Consider the following 18,898-nt stretch of genomic DNA (forward strand, 5'->3'; position numbering starts at 1 on the left):
ATGACTGGAATGTTTATTTAAAAAGGGAAACTGGGCCGCGAGAGGCCACCCAGCCTTTGTGCAACAAAGTTGTTAAATACTGATCTCTTAAATGTTAGCTCCTCTTGAGTTTGATGGCGTTAGCACGGCTGAAAAACGTTTGGGAAAGGGCCACGTGTCGCACCGTGTAGCATCACCTCTTTTTTTAACCACAGTCTGTAAACACCTGGGAACTGATGAGAGCCGTTCTTGGACCCTTGACCCTAGTTTTTATTCCCATTTCACACACCGTACCAACACACCCACCTTCTGGAATTGGCATTGTAAAATGTCATTTTACAGTGTAATTATTTAAAGTGTTGGCTGCAGAGTCATCAAGCATAGTTGAAACCAGAGTGGTCTTTTTACAAGGCTCAGGTTGAAAGCATGTCCACAGCACAGGGAAATATTAATTCCTTTTTACACTGGGCCACTCGGTAGTTAACTTTATATGAGGCGAGTTGAGCATCTCCTGGATGCAGCTTGAGTAAAAAATGACTGTTGAGCACGTTTTTATATGAAAACTCAACTGGTTTGTCTTCTTTTTTTTTCCCCTTGTCCTGTCCAGCATTATGGCAGCAGAATTGTAATCTGAATACCGTTAATGCCAAACACATTTGCTATGCCAAGGGAAGCTTTATGAATGTAAAGCTCCCCTTGGTGCCCATCAACTGCTTATTCATTTATTTTTGTTACAATACTTAACATGTGATAGTGCCGAACCGGACCGGGGGACAGGGACAGAGGGAGAGCAAAGAAAAAGAAACGGAACAGAAATAGGAAGAAACAATCAGAGAAAACAATGAAAAACCAGACAACCAGCTGGTACACCTGTAAAAACAAAACTGAAGACAATCCACGGTCTTTGTGGGGAATCCAGCCTTAGAGCCACCAGGAGCACCTGGAAGCAGACAAGCAGAGAACAAACACACAAACAAACAAACAAAAGAAACAAAAAAAAAGCACCAGCAGCAGCAATCACATACAACACCTGTGGATACAGATGACCTCAAACCACAGGACAGCACAACAACTGCTTTGTGGTTTGTCTTTAGCGCTTTAAGACAGACAACACACTGCGGTGTCTCCTCATCACCCACCGTTGTACAGCTGAAGCTAAAAGCAAGATACGTGTCGTCACATCTTCTTTTCTTTGCCATAGAAGGAAATTGCTTTGGAAGCACATTTGGCAATGCTTCATCCTCTGCTTTGCGATGACGTGGAAGCCCCATCAACAACTTGTCCATGTTATGCTAGCAGTGTCATTTATTGATTCATTCATTCATGCATTCCACCAGCGCAATTGCTCTGCGCACCCCAGTTTGGGAACCACTACAGTAAGAACCTCCCATTTTAATCTCTGAGTATAATCAGAGGAGCAGCTTCTTTCTGAGTCAACCCTCCAACAGCATCACCAAACATACATGAAATCATCAGATGGGTGGTGTCACAGTTGTTCCTCCTCTCAGTTTGTAGATTGGCATGAAGGTCTGATGCTGCTACCTAATGGATATAAGTTACATATGTGGAGGCATCTGAGTTGTAATACACACATGGAAAATGCACATGAGGTTTTTGTATTGAGCAGCAGTGATATGTTACACTGTGGTAACTAGCAGCACAGAAGTAAACTGCACTGCTGTTCAGGCTGAGTCCTTCAATTGTTAATGTGCAGGTTTCTCCCTTTACTCCACATCACCCAAGGTCTCAAAAGGATGTCTCTATCCCAGCCAGGACTCCAGCGACCACCATCAACCAAGAAACGCAGGGCACCCCCTCCTCTTCCTCTTACATCATCTGTCCTGGCAGAGCAGGACACAAGGGGATGTGCAGGATTTTCAAGGAGCAGCAGAACACCCAGAGTTCAAAACAAAGATACCATGCCATGATGTGTTCAGGGTTCCTGCTATAGAAGTCCGATTACTGACAGCTGTTCTGAGAACAAGCTGGGACCCAATAGGATTCCTGTATTAGTTAGTAAAAGAAGGAATCAAAAACAGTCAACCTGCTGGGTGAATCTATCTAATCTGTTAACGGTACCACGTACAACTCAGAATACAACAGAGACCAGTTAGTCCAGGCAAAGTAGCATTTTACGACGGACTAATTGTAAAAGAAGTTTTTTCAGCTTATATCATTTCTATGAGGTGTCCAGAACAACATATTAAAAGTCCAAAGAAATCCTAGTTGGGGAAATATGTTATATTCTCATGAATCTGAGATGTATGCCAATACGGCCAGGCAACAATACACCTCAATGGGGCTATTTTTTCCCCTTACTCCTATCAAAATGAAACTTTACACAATGAAAGTACCCATGAACAGTAAAATATTTTGCATTACAAGTTTCTTTGAAAATAAATTGTAATATGCAAATGAGCTATACACTAATCGAATATGCCCAAAATACATCCAAATAGGCCTAATTTTTTCTTTTACTCCTACCACAATAAAAGTTCACACAATGAAAGTGTACATGAAAAGTAAAACATTTTGTATTAGAAGTTTCTTTGAAAATGAATTTGAATATGCACATGAGCTCCACCCTTATACTAATTTGCACAGGCAGAAACACCATTCATGTATGACAAATACATCGGCCCAATCTTCATCCAATCATCCTACTGCCAATGGGTGATGACAATGCTGCTCTTAGACTGGCCTCTAACCTGAAAACTGCCTGGCTTGGTAGTACCTGCCAGGGGTATAACCCCCGCCGGTATAGTCTTCAGTGTCACGGAGGCACACAAGCCTCCCCACCACAACAAGGTAGCAACAACAGGGGAGGGTTTTTTTTGTGTTTTTTAATTTAATTTAATTTTTTTTTTTTTGGTTTTTCTAGATTTTTTTATTTACAATAAGTAAATAATTTTATTAGTTTTTTTCTTATTCATCTGATAAATCAGGCAACTGTGAGTTTGTGCAGCTAGTACCACGACATTCTCCGCAAATGGCAGTGCAAGGGAGTCCATGTTCTGCATGTGCATTTCTTTGTGCTGCAGTCTTTCCTGCAACTACAGCGGACTACATCGAGTATCTCTGGTGGTGCCGCAGGCTGATCTGTCATTATTGGCGTAAATCTCCCATCCAAAACATACCACCCCCAGTCTTTTGGGTCCATATGTTCACTTTCCCCTTTCCACTCCATTATCTGGTAAAAGACCCGAAGACTGTGGAACTTTGCAGCTGTTGATGTTGGAGGGAGAGTTTGAGGTTCCACTGGAGACGAGTTCTGAGTGGCTTTCTCACAGAATCGCCTGTATCTCAGCATATCCAGTGATTCATCTTTTTCGCCCCCATACAGTGATACCAGAACTTTCTCACCTGCTGCAATAATGATGCCTTTTCCCACATGTTCCTGTGACTGGCTGAACACCTTAGCTTGTTCAAGAAAGCTAGTGTCATTCTTGACTTTTTTCAGTGCTATTCCCTTTCCTATGCCAAAAAGACGAGATGTAGAATCACAGCCTAAAATGGCATGGATAAAGAGGAGATTGTCACACACCTTGGGACCAAGTAACTCCTTCATTTGCTTTATGCACCATATCCGTCTTGTTTTTGTTGCTTTCTTTGGTTCTGGTGCCAGAAACAGCTCCTGTGCATTCAGATCAGCATGATGCAACAAGAGTACTAACATGTCTGTGTCATCACCTACTAAGACTGTGTCTTTTGTTCTGGCAGAGGCAATTGCAGTTTGAAAAATGAGCACATCTGCGTCATGCTTTGCATGGTCTGTGATACACCCAGACCTCTCAAGTTTTTCACTGAGATAAACCAAGAACCGTTGTTTGTTTTCCTTATTGTTAAGGAACTGGTCCTTTTTGGATTGGATGATCATGTCACCAGAGAAGTGTACAGTTACACCAGGAGTAACACCTGTTCGGCGCAGTTGAATGGCATCTTTTATTGTTGGTTCTTCTTTGTAGCCATCAAAGACTATGACAGTAGCCGTACCATATTTCTGTGTGACATATCTGACGTACATTTCACACACACTGTCATAAGTGGAGCCTTGTGGCCATGGTATACGATGTAGTAATGCACCCCCATCAAGGACATGCTGGACATCACTGCTGGGTTGTCTTTGCTGCTGCTCAATAGATTTCCAGAGGACATCAGCAAGAATGGCCTTGTTTGCCTGTAGGGGGAGGTAGGATGATTCAAACAAAGCAGGCGGGTGACTGCAGAGTTCATACTTGAACAGTGATGGCAAATCTTCACAACGGTCTCTCACTGCTACAATCCGCTGGAATAACAGCTGTGGATCCACTACCACTGTCTCTCCTTTGATCTTGACAGTTGATCTTGACAGTTGATCTAGATGCAAGTGTCACTGCTTGGTCAGCTTTCCTGAAGGTGAATTCCTCCACTAGTTTCCCTACCATAGACTCCAAAATCTTGCACCCAATTTCCCTTGATTTTTCAACATTGACTCCCTGCTGGGCTGTCATACCATTAGCAATGTTGTGCAGAGAAAGGTTCTCAGTGAATGGGTCTTTCTCTTTGAGATAGGTGACCAGGGAAAGAGTGTCACCGACATCTCTAGTCTGCCTGGCCTTGGAGAGGTCTTTATGTTGGTCACTGGTCTCATATGAGACACCCGTGAAGGACTGCATAGCATTGTTGATGTTTGCACATGCTGGCATTGAGAGGACCCACACCAAGCGTTGAGTCTCTGTAAATCATTTTCCTCTTGTTAAGCCTCCATGTGTTTTTACACTTCTCATGAGCACCTGCTCAATAATGAGATCAGTGGACAGTCCAGCCCAATACCGGTTGCTCCGCCTCACGACGTGAAATCCCTCCTCAAATTTCTTGTGGACATCTGGATGTGTTTCAGGTAGGGCTGTCATCATTTGCAGGTATACATAGGCTGACTTTGCATATAGTCTGTGTCCAGAAGCGGCAAAGTAGGGTAGCATATCATGAACACACTGAAGGTGCAATCTCCAGTTGCCTGTCCTCTCAGCTTTGATGAAGTTTCTCAGAATATCAATCATGTCCATGTACTGCAGCCAAAGCTGTGCTGTCCTCATATGATTTGTGTCCTTTTTGTTGCTGAGTCTGGGTAAGAATCATTTAGGACTTCCATGAATTTGACATCACTTCCAATTAACTTTGCAGCGGTTTTAATTATATTCAGCTTCTCGTCTTCTGGATTCTTAGATTTTTGTTGCTTGTGAAATTCACGAAGAATTGAGTGGGCTGTGTCTCGTAAAGTGACCACACATTGATTTACCAGGCCAGACATTATTACTCTATCTCCAAAGTGTACCTTTATTTTCATTTTCATCCACTTTGCACAATATGGTTCACAACCTGTGTCTTGCAAGTACTCTGTCATCTTTACCATAAGGTCTTGAATAGTAATATGTTCATCATCGTATTCTTCTAAAAAGTTTGCCACCTTTAGGAATGCTGTTGTTCTCTCATAATCGTCAGGTCTTCCGACTTTTAATCTTTTGGGTTTGTTGCCAGGGTTTGCAGAGAATTGACTTGGAATATTTTTCATATTTCGAAAGTTGGTGTTGCACATGTTGTGGTACATTGCATCAGCTGCATGAAGGACATGGACAGATGATATTCTCCCCAAAACTGTATCAGACCATTCATCGTTCCTTAAAGGGGAACTCCGGGGCATTTGAAGCGCAATCCCATTGCTAGAGGTTGTCAAATACTGATAGTAGGACACAGACGGGTGCAAATCTGCGCTCCCTGTGTGGAGATCGCGCTGTTCGCGCAGCCTGTCATGCGAGGCTAATACGTGGTGGCTAGAGGCAAGCGCTAACCCTTCCACGTAAAACAACAACTTGCACACTGCAGAAACGTCACACCACTTTATAAACCATCCGACAATAAAGTCAAAAGCCTTACCATCAAAACCATATGCATGGTTCTTACATTACTGGCATGGGGACGTTACAAAACAACTTTATAAACAGCATGTCACTTACCTCTTGTCGGTAGGCGCGCGCATGCGAAAGCCCAAAAGAGTCAATGGACGATAATCCCATATACAAAGCAATTATCTTCTCTAGAAAAACTGCGTTCAAGTATTTAAAACATTACAACAATATTACTGGGCATGTATTGTTGTAATGTTTTAAATACTTGAACGCAGTTTTTCTAGAGAAGATAATTGTTTTGTATATGTGATTATCGTCCATTGACTCTTTTGGGCTTTCACATGCGCGAGCGTACAACTAACCGGTGAGTTACATGCTGTTTATAAAGTTGTTTAGTAACGTCCCCATGCCAGTAATGTGAGAACCATGCATATGGTTTTGATGGTAAGGCTTGTGACTTTATTGTCGGATGGTTTATAAAGTGGTGTGACGTTTCTGCAGTGTGCAAGTTGTTGTTTTACGTGGAAGGGTTAGCGCTTGCCCCTAGCCACCACGTATTAGCCTCGCATGACAGGCTGCGCGAACAGCGCGATCTCCACACAGGGAGCGCAGATTTGCACCCGTCTGTGTCGTACTATCAGTATTTGACAACCTCTAGCAATGGGATTGCGCTTCAAATGCCCCGGAGTTCCCCTTTAAGTGGCAAACCTGCACAATCCTTTCGTGGAAGTCTCCTGTTCTTACTGGGTAGATATCAATTTTCTCTCTCTGCTTTTTCTTATGATTTATTTCAGTTGGTTGTCCACAGAACAAGCAATGCTGTTGAAAATTGAAGGTCTGTTCTGAGCGGAGATTGTGTTTGATTTGTGGTTGTTGTAAAAATGGTATTACATTATCACGTACAATATTTTCTGCTTTACAATAGCTGTGGCGGCATTCGATGCGTACTCTGTCTCCAGGAATTGTCACTAAGCTACTTCCACGTTGAGCACTGGCACTGTTCACACCATTGCTGCCTTTTGCTCGTAGAACAACCCATGTGTTTTCATCACTGAATGACTCATTACATATTTTACACTTCTCCATTTCTCCCTGTTTACATGCGTTACACACTGCATAAACAAAAAAGAAAATAAAACAGTGTTGTCTAGCAAATCTTGTCTGAAATACTTGCTTACTCCAAAAAGAGAAGCAGTATTGGTGTCTGTCAAAATTATTTTAAAGAGCTGGAATGTCTAGAAAGTGTGTCTATCTGGTTTTTCATCTGTCTTCTGTGTGAGTGAATTGTTTAGTTTGTAAGAATGACTTCTGCCCGTAGCAAATCTGGTCTGAAATACTTGCTTACTACAAAAAGAGAAGCAGTTTAAGTGTCTGGCAAAATTATTTTAAAGAGCTGGAATGTCTGGAAAGTGTATCAATCTGTCTTCTGTGTGAGAGAATCGTTCAGTTTGTAAGAATGACTTCTGCCCGTAGCAAATCTGGTCTGAAATACTTGCTTTTCTGTTCAATTGTCTGTAGTTTGATTTTCTGTTCAAATTAGATGCTGACTTGACTGACTGACACTATTCTGTTGTACACTGCTATGTTTTTTTTTCTGTTTTGTTCGCTTTGCTGTTGTTCGCTTTTCTGTAGTTCGATTTTCTGTTCTCTTCAAATGAGAAGTGTGTGTGTGAAATAAAGTCAAAAGAAATGTCTTCTTGTACTCTGTCCAGAATTCTATCCCCTCCCCCACCCTGCCCTCAAATGTTGCCATTTGTCAAAAGAGCGGGAAAGCTGAGTTCTCAGTGGGGTCCCACTCCCAAGTTGTCCCATGTGCATACATGATACGGGCATATTAAGATAAGATAAACCTTTATTGCCCCAAAGGGAATTTGTCTTGTACTTGGAAGCAACATACAGTATAGCACAAACAGCACATACAGAAAACACACAAGACGTACATATGCAGACAAGACAGAATGACAGACTAACAGACATCCCAAGTCTCCCGGAACTTCCGGGAGTCTCCCTGATACTGATAGTTAATCACGGATGCCCGCGAGTCGGATAAAATATCCCGGATGTTAGACTATGCGAGGGAGTGTTTTTTTTTTTTTTTTTCAATGCGAGTGAGAGCGTGCAGGCAATACAATAACTCGTGCACCATGCGGGTTTCGACTGCGCAGGCAAGAGAGAGAGAGAGAGGGGTGTGGGGAGAGGTTGCTTGTGAAACCTGTGCGTATCTGTCCAAAGCGATGCTCTGCTCAGGGCGACTGCTTGTCAGAAGGCGCGCTGATTGGTTTAGTCAGCAAAATAAGCCAATAACGTTCGTTGTGGGAGGGCTTCAACGAGGGGGGGGGGGGGGGGTTCGATAAGCATCTCCCTGAAACGAGTTTTTGGAACTTGGGATGTCTGGACTAATAAATAAATAAGAGCAAGAATTGGGCATTCCAGGTGCCTAGTACATATCTTCGGGTGGCTCTCTACTTGAATTTAGCCTGTTAAGCAACTGAATGCTCCTGGGCACAAAAGATGTCAGTGCTCTATTTGTTTTCACCTGAGGCATTCTATAATGAAGACCAGAGGGGAGAAGGGAGTACTCAGGGAAGAGGGGGTGAAACGGGTCATCTAATATCCTCAAGGCCAAATTAGTTGTGATTTTGTCTGTAATGTGACTAATGCTTTTCACCTCAGTACCTGTGATTTTCCTGCCCAATTTTGTGACCTTGTCCAGCATATTCCTGTTCTGGACAGACAGACCTCCCCCCAACACTGAATCGCAAAGGTCACAACACTTTGAATAAAAGTTAAATAGAATAATCTTAAAGTTGCTGTATCAGCCTTAAAACTACGCAGCTTTCTCAGGAAATAAAATCTTTGTTGTGCCTTTGAATATCTTGCCAGAGTGTTAGCCTTCCATGCTAATTTGTTGTCAATGATGGTACCTAGGTACTATTATTCTTCCACCATACCTATATCATCCCTTGTAAGGTGACAGGGGGCCTTTTCCTAAAATTGATGACCATTTCTTTGGTTTTCAGAATATTTAAAATCAAGGAATTAGCATTGCACCATTAAAAAAACTGTTCAATTTCTTGCCTGTAGCTTGACTCGTCACCTATTAAGAAACCAACTAAGGCAGTATCGTCAGCAAACTTAATAAGGGAACATTCAGGGGTGTGGCTCACACAGTCATTTGTGTACAGTATGTATAAAATTGGAGAAAGGACACACCCCTGGGGTACGCCCCTGTTTGTGTTGATGGAGGATGACTGGCAGTTGCCTGCCTTAACATACTGTATTCTATCAGTTAAAAAGTCATAAAGCCATTTAAGAAGTGAGAGGCTAACTCCCATATTCAGCAGCTTTTCAATAAGAATATGTGACTGAAGCGTATTGAACGCTGATGAAAAGTCAACAAACAGAATGCGTACATATGATGAGGGTAATTCCAGATGTTTGTATATTCCATTTAGGAGGGTGGTGATTGCATCTTCCACTCCTCTCTTCTGCCTATATGCGAATTGAAATTTGTCCATTTGAGCCACTGTTTGTTTTTTTAAGTGGGTTAGCACAATCCGCTCCAGACACTTCATTGCTGCAGAGGTAAGTGCCACTGGCCTAAAATCATTTAAAACGGACAGTTTAGGTTTTTTAGGCAGAGGCAGAATTTCTGCTGTTTTCCAAATTTTGGGTACCATATGCGTGTCCAAGGACTTTTGGAACAGTTTGCTGAAAACAAAGCTGAGTTGTTCGTGGCATGAGCTCAGTACCATACTCTGTAGCTTGTCAGGGCCGGCCGCTTTACGGGGTTTCACAAGAGAGAATACCCGCCCCACTTCATTGCAGCTGACGCTGATTGGTGCGCATTCTATTGCATTGTCCAGACAGCTTGGCTCAGTCCTCTCACCGCTCTCCCATCTAGAAAAATGTTCATTCATTGCATTCGCCTCTTCAACAGTGTGTGCCGGGATTTTTTGCTGATTATTTTGTCCAATCATAGTTTTAATTCCTTTCCATGCCATCCGCGAATTATTGTCCAGTAACAGTTGTTCCACGTTTGATTTATATATTCCTTTGTTATGATTGATTTTCGCCTGTATTTCCATGTGAATCAACTTCCCCCCGCGTCTATCATTTGCTTTAAACGCTCGTTCCTTTTCCACCAACAGTTTTTTAATATCCGTTGTGATCCATGGTTTTGAGTTGCCAAACATTTTTACGCTTTTTGTAGGGATCAGACTATCCACGCAAAAGTTGATATATGCTGTAACTGTCTCCACATGAATGTCCAAGTCGTCCCAGTCAAAGACCTCCCAATCTGTACAATCAAAACAGCCTTGCAGAGCTGTCAAACTGTCAGGGTCCCATACAGGCATTGATCTAACTTTGGGCTTCTCTTTTTTGAGTTGCTGGAGGTATGAGGGCAACAGGTAGACCGTATTGTGGTCTGATCCGCCTATTGGTGGCTTACTGGTAGCCCGGTAGGCATTTCTTATGTTGCCGTAGCACAAATCAATGGTTTTTGAACCTCGCGTGGCACATCTGACATATTGTTGATAATGGGGCAATACTGCTGACATGGAACAGCCATTAAAGTCGCCCAGAATTAGCTTGGGGGTGTCTGGTGACGCTGTCTCCAGGTCTTGAATGTGTTGGTGTATAGCGTCTGCTGCCACCTTGTAATTTGCATCGGGGGGGATATAAACTGAGCACACAAAGAGTTGACCAAACTCCCGTGGCAAGTACGTGGGTCTAAGGGAAACGGAGAGGAGTTCTAGGTTTGGGGAACTAACAGTATGTCTAATGCGAAATTGTTTACACCATTGTGTATTAATGTACATACAGAGACCGCCACCAATCGATTTTCCAGTGGTTTGATGGTCCCTGTCTAGTCTTATCGTTGTCCCAAATCCCGGGAGGGAAATACTGTCATAATTTACCGTGTTGTTTAGCCATGTTTCACTGAAACATAGAATGCAACTATCCCTGTACTCAAACAGGTGTTGTGTGGCAGCGTGTAGTTCGTCGATTTTGTTTCTCAGTGCCCTGACATTAGACAGGATGATGGTTGGGAGTGGAGGTTTAAATCCCCTTGCTCGAACTCGCCGGCGGATTCCTCCTCTTGACCCCCGCTTTCTCTGAGTGAGTCTCGATTCTGCTGTAGACCTTAGGCATTCCAGAGGGATATCCGATGCCGGTATCCAATGCTGTTGCGATGTAAGGCCCAACTGTAGTAGCTCCACTCTCCCGTAGATGATCTTGGAGGATTCAGTGCTCATCAGAAAAAGCCAGAGCAGAGTGATCGCCAATAAAAGCCCGAAACAAGCCATGTTATGACCGCTGTCTGTATCAAAATCTAACGATCTTATTTATAAAGCGCAAGCATGCACACATTTAACCCCAACACTTAGAATCGCGTCTCACAACAAACAAACAAACAGAGCTTCCGCATACGTGTCAGCCGCTGAGCAGCGCCACCCAATTTCTCGATTAGTGTATAGCTCATTTGCATATTACAATTTATTTTCAAAGAAACTTGTAATACAAAAAATGTTACTGTTCATGGGTACTTTCATTGTGTAAAGTTTCATTTTGATAGGAGTAAAGGAAAAAATAACCCCATTGGGGTGTATTGTTGCTTGGCCCTACTGGCACACATCTCGGATTGATGAAAATTTAACATATTTCCTCAACTGGGATTTCTTAGGACTTTTAGTATGTTGTTCTGGACACCCCATAGAAATGATTTATGCTGAAAAAAAATCTTTTACAATTAGTTCCATTTTTGGCTCAAAAATGAGTTACTTTGCCTGGACTAAGTGTAAACTCCACAAAGCTAGCCTTACTTAATATTAGATCTCTGTCCAATAAGTCACTGTTAGTTAATGACTTCATAATTTCACACAATTTAGATTTTCTTTTGCTGACAGAAACATGGTTAACAGAGAGCACAAGTGCTACTGTTCTTAATGAAGCAGCCCCCCCAAACTTTAGTTTTATGGATAAATGCCGAAATGGTAGGAAAGGTGGGGAAAAAGCTGCCTTATTTAAAGATACATTCCAATGTAAAGAGATCTCATTTGGTGATTTCACTTCTTTTGAATATCTTAGTTTTATTTTAAAGGGTGTTCCTAAAATCCTGTTCTTAATCATTTACAGATCTCCAGGAAACTGTGCAAGTTTTATTGATGATTTTTCCGAATTATTGTCTGTTATTTCAACTGATTTTAACCATTTTATCTTGACCGGGGATTTTAACATTCACATAGATAATATGTTGGATGGTAATGCCAAATAATTTTCTTCTGTGTTGGACATGTTTGGTTTGTGGCAACATGTAACAGAACTTACCCACCTTCGAGGTCACATTCTGGACCTTGTCATTTCTAAAGGTGTTGATATTTCTTCTGTTGTTGTTATTGATTTGGCCTTGTCTGACCATTTTTGTATTTCATTTGATTTATTGATCACTCAGAATGTTCAAACAACGAGCTTCTCAGTTAAGAAGAGGTACATTGGGGGTCACGTGATGACGGCCTATGAGACGGTCGGTTTTTCGGGAGCTCCGCCAACACCCTTTATATTTTGCATTCTCTCTTAAACCACGTTGATATTTTATAATGCCAGTGCAGTAGTATGACTCTAGAACTATTCTGGTCAAAACAACACCAAACAATGCCGGGCCGAAAGAAAGATAAGTCGCGACAGCCAACGGACAACACAGATATGCAACTCAACATGGCGGCGAGCATGATGAAGACGAAGATGAGGCAGAGCTTGAGCCCGGTCTCGCTAAAGCGCTGGACTTGATGACCAACAAGCTAATGGCGGCTATTAACGAGAAACTCGAGCCTCTGGCTAAAACAGTCCTCTCTCACACTACCGAGCTGGAGAAGACCAATGACCGCTTGGATGAAGCAGAGGCCAGGGTACTACAGCTTGAGACGACTAACGAGCCACAAGGTAACTGTATAGCAGCCCTGGAGGAGAAAGTGCAGTCTCTCACCGACCATATAGACGACCTGGAGAACAGGGGGCGACGGAAAAATATCCGCATCTTCAACCTGCCAGAGAATGTGGAGGGGAAAAATGCTTTGGACTATTTTGAACATTGGCTGCCGGATTTTCTTGACATGGATGCTAAGGGGGGCCGGGTGAAGCTAGAACGGGCTCACCGCTCGCTAACGTTCAAGCCCGCGCCCGGTCATCGTTCGGTTTCACGCCTTCCCGGATAAGCAGAGAGTGATGGCAGCAGTCCGACGTAAGGCAGCAGGCGGGGATATTATTCTGAAGGGGAAGAAAATATCCTTCTACAATGACCTGTCCGCCGCAGTGCTTCGTAAACGGAAGGAGTTTAATGAAGCCAAACAACATCTCCGACAAATCGGCGCTGATTACTCCATGCTTTTCCCTGCAAAGCTGCAAGTGTCACTGAGCGGCACGAAGAAAACCTTCCTCTCCCCCGCAGAAGCTCTGACCTTTGCAAAACAGCGCAGCTCGTCAGAAATGACAGATACTCCGACCATATGAGAGCTAAGTCTGTACACTTGGTCATATACACTGGTCACAATGTTATGTTATGACGCATCTTAAGTTACATTCATGTGTATGATTATTTGTTATCAATAATATTCATGAAGATGTCGCCATAATTACTCACCGCTGGTATTCATTCAGTCGAAGTACAGCTGGTTTATGTGTATATGATGATTCACATTCAAAGGCTTATATGTTGAAAACTTTTGTTTATCGTGTAATAACTGGGTGTTGCTGTGAGCCCCGTTCAACTAGGTTATGTCACTTGCTTTGTTTTCTTTCTGTTTACATTGTATTAGAAACGCATTTGACCCTAGTGGAGGTGTCTTATAGAACAGCAATCCCCTCACGACCTGGGGAAAGACCCCAAAACGTTTTCTTTTCATTTAAACTTCTTTTCCTTTTTTCCTTTTCTCAACATGCACAGTGTTTTACTGTTTTGGTTCCATCTGTTTTGGTCTTGTGTTAGTTCATGCTCAGTACTGGTCTTCCATATTCAGTGTATAATGTCGACATATTTGGATAAACTGCTTAAAAAATGATGCCACCTTACAAACTAAAACTCTGTTCGTGGAATGTAAGGGGTCTGAGAGGTAATGTGAAACGTAGAAAGGTTTACTCTTTGTTGAAGAGGGAGGGGGTTGATGTGGCTCTACTACAGGAGTCCCACTTGGAAGACAATGAGCATCTAAAACTTAAATACGGTTGGGTTGGCCAGGCGTACTTTTCCTCTTTTACCACCAGCAGCAGGGGGGGTTGTTATATTGATACACAAGAATTTAGCATTCCAATTAAAGAAGTGTATAAAAGACAATTACGGAAGATTTGTAATTATAAATGGTGTCTTAAATGGCAAAGAAATTACTATTATGAATCTTTATTGCCCACCTAACTATTCCCCAGATTTATTAACTAAAGCATTTTCACAATTTGCTGAAGTATCTTCGCCATTGGCCTTGGTGGGAGGTGACTTTAATTGTCTACTTAATCTTCAACTTGATAGACACCCCCCAAGAAATTCTCCTCTGTCAAGCCAGGCCAGAGCCCTTTTGTCGACTTGTGGGGAAATCACAATGGGATGCTACATCAGTCTGATAAGAAATTCACCTTTTACTCCCCCCCTCACAAGTGCCACACACGGATTGATTATTTTTTCGTACCCCAGTCTGTGATACAATTTGTATCTTCCTGCTCAATAGGCAATATTGTGGTAAGCGATCATGCTCCTTGAATTGTCTCTTGACATAGAATCCACAAAAAGTAAACGCTGGAGATTGGACACACGTCTCCTGAAGGATGACAAATTCACTTCTTATCTAAAAAGTGAATTTAGGATATTTTTATCTATTAACTCACAATCTACTAATAACCCATCCTTGCTATGGGAAACAACAAAAGCATATATGTGACCTGATCCAGCAAAATGAGTCAGTGACCCAAATGTCAAAATTGAGATTTTGGTATCAAAAGAAAGGAATGGAAATAAGCTTTAAAATGATACCATAGTCAAAGTCATACGTTGGATGGTTTTCAAAATATGGCCATTTGATTTTGTCAGGTTGTGTTCAAGGGAGGACCCAAGGTGCAGACACGACGGGAGGCAAAATAAAGTTAACGGGTTTATTGACAAAAGAATATAACAAAAAGCGCAGCAAAGCTGGAATATCAAAAAACTAAACTGGACATAAAACTAGAAAACAACAAAACATTAGCAAAAGGACAGACTAGGAACAACCAGGGACCGGGGGGACAAGACCAGACCAGGGGACATAACAAGACTCAAGACAAAAGTATCGAAGACCAAGGTAGGGAAGGTAATGAAGAGGATCTGGCAAGGAATGGTAAGACTAGACAGATATATATACTGGGGAGGTGATTGCTGGAGTAGGAACTGGTGGTTGATTGGAAACGGGTTGCAGGTGAGTAAATGAGAACAGGAGAGAGACTGAGGAGAGAGAGAGATGGCAGAACACAGGGGGCGAGAGAGAGCACACTAAGGGAATACACAAGGAGAAAATAAAACATAACTGAATACTGAATAAACACACAAAACCAAGTACACGACACAACTTAAATCCCAGATCCTGACAGGACCCCCCCCTCAAGGGCGGATACCAGACGCCCACCAGTCCAAAACAAAATCAACCAGAAAGGGTGGGCGGCGGGGGTCTCGGAAGGAGGGACAGAACCAAAACAAAAAAAACCAACCAGGGTGGGCGGAGGGGGCCTCGGAAGGAGGGCAGAAAAAAAAAAAATCTGTGGGCCAAGCACAGAGACGCTTTTGAGTCCGTGGTGACGGGGCCAAGAACCAGAGAAGCCAGGAGACGAAGGGACCAAGGGACCAAGGAGACGTAGAAGCCAGGAGCCGAAGGGACCAAGGGACCAAGGAGACGTAGAAGCCAGGAGCCGAAGGGACCACGGAGGGCGCCGGCGGAGCAGGGACCTCGGAGGGCGCCGGCGGATCAGGGACCTCGGAGGGCGCCGGCGGATCAGGGACCTCGGAGGGCGCCGGCGGAGCAGGGACCTCGGAGGGCGCCGGCGGAGACGGTCAGGCGGACTGCCAGACGACCAGAGGCGTAAGAGCCGCAGGCAGAGACGGTCAGGCGGACGGCCAGAAGACCAGAGGTGTAGAAGCCGCAGGCGGAGACGGTCAGACGGGCAGCCAGACGACCAGCGGTGTAGGAGCCGCAGGCGGAGATGCTCAGGCGGGCGGCCAGAAGACCAGAGAAGGGGTGAGCCTAGCTGGGCCACCTCAGGAACAGGGTGTGATGTGGCAGGTGCCTGTATTGCAGAACAGAAACTGGGAGATATGAGTGTGACAAAGTGCGTGAGTGATACCTGAGCAGATGCCGGGAGAGCTGGGGCAACCAGGTTGTCACCGGGAAACTCAGGAAGGCCATGAGACTTGGATAGGCTAACAGACTCGGACAGGATAAGAGACTCGGACAGGCTAAGAGACTCGGACAGGCTAAGAGACTCGGACAGGCTAAGAGAGGCTCGGGCAGGCTAAGAGGCTCGGGCAGGCTAAGAGACTCGGGCAGGCTATCAGACTCAGGCAGGCTATCAGACTCAGGCAGGCTATCAGGCTCTGGGTCTCTGGGGACTAGCTCCGGGTCTCTGGGGACTAGCTCCGGGTCTCTGGGGACTAGCTCCGGGTCTCTGGGGACTAGCTCCGGGTCTCTGGGGACTAGCTCTGGGTCTCTGGGGACTAGCTCTGGGTCTCTGGGAGCTAACTTTTGCTCTCTGCTAACTGGCTCGGTCGCGGGGAAGCTAGCTGTCTCGGCCACAGGGGTGCTAGCTGGCTCGGCCACGGGGATGCTAGCTGACTCGGCCGCGGGGAAGCTAGCTGGCTCGGCAACAGGGATGCTAACTGGCTCGGCCGCAGGGGTGCTAGCTGGCTCGGCCGCAGGGGTGCTAGCTGGCTCGGCCGCAGGGGTGCTAGCTGGCTCGGCAACAGGGGTGCTAGCTGGCTCGGCAACAGGGGTGCTAGCTGGCTCGGCAACAGGGATGCTAGCTGGCTCGGCAACAGGAATGCTAGCTGGTTCAGCAACAGGAATGCTAGCTGGTTCGGCAACAGGGATGCTAGCTGGTTCGGCAACAGGGATGCTAGCTGGTTCGGCAACAGGGATGCTAGCTGGCTCGGCAACAGAGATGCTAGCTGGTTCGGCAACAAGGATGCTAGCTGGTTCGGCAACAAGGATGCTAGCTGGCTCGGCAACAGGGATGCTAGCTGGCTCGGCAACAGAGATGCTAGCTGGTTCGGCAACAGGAATGCTAGCTGGTTCGGCAACAGGAATGCTAGCTGGTTCGGTAACAGGGATGCTAGCTGGTTCGGCAACAGGGATGCTAGCTGGCTCGACAACAGAGATGCTAGCTGGTTCGGAAACAAGGATGCTAGCTGGCTCGGCAACAGGGATGCCAGCTGGCTCGGCCACCGAAGCGCTAGCTGGCTTGGAGGTCTGGTGGCAACGGGCTCGTCTCCTCGGGACCAAAGAGTCCCATTGTTCGAAGAAAGTTTGCAGAGGAGAAGTGTCATTTCTGAACTACTTAAACAGTACCTCAAAGTAAGCTCTAGGACCCTCCGGGAAGGCAGAGGCGTCGGCAGAACGACACACCGTGAAGGCTGAGGCGGTGGTGTCGGCAGAACGACCCACCGTGAAGGCTAAGGCGGTGGCGTCGGCACGACCCACCGGGGAGGCTGAGGCGGTGGCGTCGACACGACCCACCGAGAAGGCTGAGTAGGCGTCGGTCCAGCTCGCCAGAGGTGTCACCTTGTGGTCACGTTGGCGGCGACAGCGACGTCTGCGTCGGCTGGGTGAGGAGGATGGAGGGAACTCCCTTTGACGCATAGCGTCCAGGTCAGAGGGAAGTCCCCAATCCTCCAGCAGCAGTGGAGAGGGCAGGATTTCAATGTCCCCCATATATTTCCCTTGGATCCAACTCACCCTGCTGCTGGGCTCCTCTGCGAAGGTCTGCTGGGTCCTTTTCTGGCCAGATCCTTCTGTCAGGTTGTGTTCAAGGGAGGACCCAAGGTGCAGACACGACGGGAGGCAAAATAAAGTTAACGGGTTTATTGACAAAAGAATATAACAAAAAGCGCAGCAAAGCTGGAATATCAAAAAACTAAACTGGACATAAAACTAGAAAACAACAAAACATTAGCAAAAGGACAGACTAGGAACAACCAGGGACCGGGGGGACAAGACCAGACCAGGGGACATAACAAGACTCAAGACAAAAGTATCGAAGACCAAGGTAGGGAAGGTAATGAAGAGGATCTGGCAAGGAATGGTAAGACTAGACAGACATACTGGGGAGGTGATTGCTGGAGTAGGAACTGGTGGTTGATTGGAAACGGGTTGCAGGTGAGTAAATGAGAACAGGAGAGAGACTGAGGAGAGAGAGAGATGGCAGAACACAGGGGGCGAGAGAGAGCACACTAAGGGAATACACAAGGAGAAAATAAAACATAACTGAATACTGAATAAACACACAAAACCAAGTACACGACACAACTTAAATCCCAGATCCTGACAGATTTATGATCTTCCACCCTCTTTTTACGATTGAAAACCTGAGAAAATCGCTTTTAAAGTTTTTTGCCCGTTTTTTTGTTGATATCTTTCAAAATCCTGTGAATGTAAAGGGATAAACTCTTTATCTTAAAGCTTAATTTTACCAAAGTTATTTGTACACATATAAAATGGTATTAAACCAGACTGAAGCCCAAATGATTAGAAAATATTTATTTTTGTTCCAACACACTACTGCTTCACAGCTGGACATAGCCCTCGTCACCTCATTAATATCAGTCACAGGTTGCTCAATGACTTCATCGTCATCTTCCACATGAGTGGTGAATTCTTGCTCCTTTTCCATATCCGAGTCTTTGACATCGCTGTCATTTTCTTCTTCAGAAGATATCACCTCAGCTCCAAAAAAATCAGTAATAGCGCTAGCAAGTCTTGCTGTCCAGCAGCAGAGCTAAAATTGGACGCCACGAGAGTTTAAAGCTT

The sequence above is a fragment of the Odontesthes bonariensis genome, chromosome 17 (assembly GCF_027942865.1).
Source record: "Odontesthes bonariensis isolate fOdoBon6 chromosome 17, fOdoBon6.hap1, whole genome shotgun sequence".
NCBI classification, from domain to species: Eukaryota; Metazoa; Chordata; class Actinopteri; order Atheriniformes; family Atherinopsidae; genus Odontesthes; species Odontesthes bonariensis.